Here is a 2,823-nt window from a genome sequence, read left to right as displayed (position 1 = left end):
ACTCACTCTCGAGACTGACAGTCTCAATTTAACTGCTTTTTAGATGTTGTTAGTTTCCTACAGTTCTTTTCATCTAGCAGCCTAATTCCTTCATCTTCGGGTTAGATATAATTGATTTTTGGTATGTTTGACTCTTAAAATTCTAAATTCTCCGCAGTAGAAATTTTTGATTTATCATTTTGTAATTTCATGTAAATTCAAGTCTTGTCTAATTATGCTTTGGCACTGAAGTTAATATATAGTACCTCATTGATTTAAGGTTAATTGTGGAAAAGTGCCAATGGGCCAGTCGAGTTGCATTTTGTTTGAGTTAGTGAATAGTTAGGCTTACTACAGGATTTGGTGGCCTTATGCCTACCCATTCCCTAGTGCCGGTCATGGGCCCACAGATTGGATTGTGACAGCTGAAATGTCAGGCAAACTATTGTCTTTGTCTGGATATGTATAGTCGATATGCTTTGGGACCTTTTTCAACTCAAGGCGGTGGTTGCTCGATTCGGCCTCGACCGCACATCTACCCCTTTAATTACAACAAACTTATTATCCTCTTCGCTTGGCTCATTTGCTAACCAAAATTCAAGCTGCTCCAACACTTTCTCATTTGAGAGCTCATGCTCATCTTCCATTGGCAAAGTAACTTGTTGAGGGTTTTAACCAACATTTCTGCAACTACGTCTCACAACATCATCAGGTACATTAATAGAATACAGCATCATCATATGATCTAAAGACTATTCCATAGAATTATTATTCAAGTCAAAGGTGACAGTCTCATCCCCTACCCTAAGTTCAAGCTTTCCATCACAAATATCTATAATTGCCCTAGATTTTGCAAGGAAAGGTCTACCTAGAATCAAAGGTACACTACTCTCACCATCCATGTCTAAGATCACAAAGTCAATAGGAAATATGAATTTATCCACCTTATGAGTACATTCTCTACAATATCTCTAGGATGCTTGGTGACCTATCAACTAGTTGTATACTCATCGTAGTAGGTTTTGTCTCTCCCATTCAACTTAGCAAACATTTGTACGTTAATACATTAATGCTAGTTCCTAAATCAGCTAAAGCATCATTAATAGTTAAGTCATCTATAATATAAGGGATAGTAAAACTCCTTGGATCATGTTTCTTTTCTAGTAACTTGTTTTGGAAAATCACTGAACATTCCTCGTTTAAGCGTCCGCGAATGCGAAGGATCTCCTTTAAGAACTTCGTATACTAGGCATATGTGAAATAGCTTCAACAAAAGGTAAGTTTATGTGCAGTTGTTTAAATACATTAAGAAATTTACCAAACTAACTTTCGAGCTTTTTGCTTGACTCTAGGGTATAAAATTTTAGGCTAGTATTCCCTTAGTGGAATCTTCTTTGCCTCTTCCTTCTTTAGTTCCTTCGCCTTGTTATCTTCAACCTTCTGCTTGAATCTACATGCATCAACATCATTATTAAGCAAAGAAAGAACTAGGAATATACTTACCGCAAAGTGATTGCGCTCACATGCTCTCTCGGGTTGGACTATGTATTGGCAGTAAAGTCCTCATTTGCTCTCGGCCATCATCTTAGAAATCGCTGCCCGATTCTCCAAGTTCTAAATGGAGGCCTATTGATTTCTAAATTGTTCTGTCTACTGGATCTGGGGTCTCGAGTGGACCTGAGCTTTATCGTCGGTTCCTCAAGTTAGGCTTTGTCTCTTGAGTCCGAGAGTGCAGGATATGATTCTGCTGTTGCTAATGTAGGAGCTGAAACCTTGGTGGCCCCTGGTTGTTATTGCTCCTCCATCTGAAGTTTGAATGATTTCTCAATCCCGGATTATAAGTGTTGCTCTGAGTTGTTCTCACGCTGGTGACTCCCTATATAGTCCACCTGTTCATGGGTAGATGAAGAAGGAGCAAACGCACCTCTTGACATACAGTTGCTACTGAAATGGGGGCCGCCACAAAACTCACAACTTGCTTGAGCTTCTTGGACAGGCATCGAGAGTTGATCAATTTTCTTGGATAACAACTCTACTTGAGGCTGCAGTGGCATCCAACTAGTGTACACTCCCTTGACGTCCCATCATGCTCCTAATAGTGTGCTACTGGTAATTGTTTATGGCCATCTCCTCTATCAAGCTTTAGGCTTGCTCTGGTGTCTTGCTGCTCAAAGAACCACCTGCAGCTACATCTACCATATGCTTATTAGCCAAAGTCAAACCATTATAAAAATTTTGTACCTGTAACTAGATTGGTAGTCCATAGTGTGGGCAGCATTGCAGTAGGTCCTTGTACCTCTTCCACGTGTCGTACATTGATTCATCGTTAAACTGCACAAAAGAAGGTATGTCGTTTCTAAGTTTAGCAGTTTTAGAGGGAGGAAAGTACTTAAATAGAAATTTCTCTTAAAGAATCCCAAGTAGTGAAAGTGTTTGTGTCATGCCCAAACTCAAAACATCCAAATAAATACCAAAATATGTAATTAACTTGCAAATAGCAATATAAGGGTTTTAAATCCAAGCTAAGTTCATACACATATATAATATGGCCTAAAAATATTTCATAAAGAAAATGTAATGAAAATTTTACCAAACTAGTATTAATGAGATCAATATCTTTAACTTTATAAACGTATATTATTACATAATTCCAACATATATTTATAATCTTATGCAGCATCAGGCTTAATATACATAAGTTAAATACACACAGTACCCAATGCCCTATATGAGATGACTCCTTTGGCCCTCCGATAATGCTAACCAACGGCCTTGAGGAGCAATGCATGACTAAAGCTATCTACAAATGCGCTAAACTCGAAAGAAGAAAAAAAAAATATTAGG

General features: G+C 38.1%; 1 non-coding gene across 1 annotated transcript; it reads left to right on the top strand.

Moving 5' to 3' along the window:
- The first annotated feature begins 2,236 nt into the window (after window positions 1-2,236).
- Window positions 2,237-2,343, top strand: LOC125368722. The gene has a single exon (XR_007214483.1). It is a non-coding gene; the product is annotated as a small nucleolar RNA R71 (small nucleolar RNA).
- Window positions 2,344-2,823: the final 480 nt, after the last annotated feature.

This window comes from Ricinus communis, unplaced genomic scaffold (assembly GCF_019578655.1).
Source record: "Ricinus communis isolate WT05 ecotype wild-type unplaced genomic scaffold, ASM1957865v1 Ctg122, whole genome shotgun sequence".
Classification (NCBI taxonomy): Eukaryota; Viridiplantae; Streptophyta; class Magnoliopsida; order Malpighiales; family Euphorbiaceae; genus Ricinus; species Ricinus communis.
The sequence above is the reverse complement of the archived record's forward strand: the minus strand, read 5'-3'. Positions and strand labels throughout refer to the sequence as shown.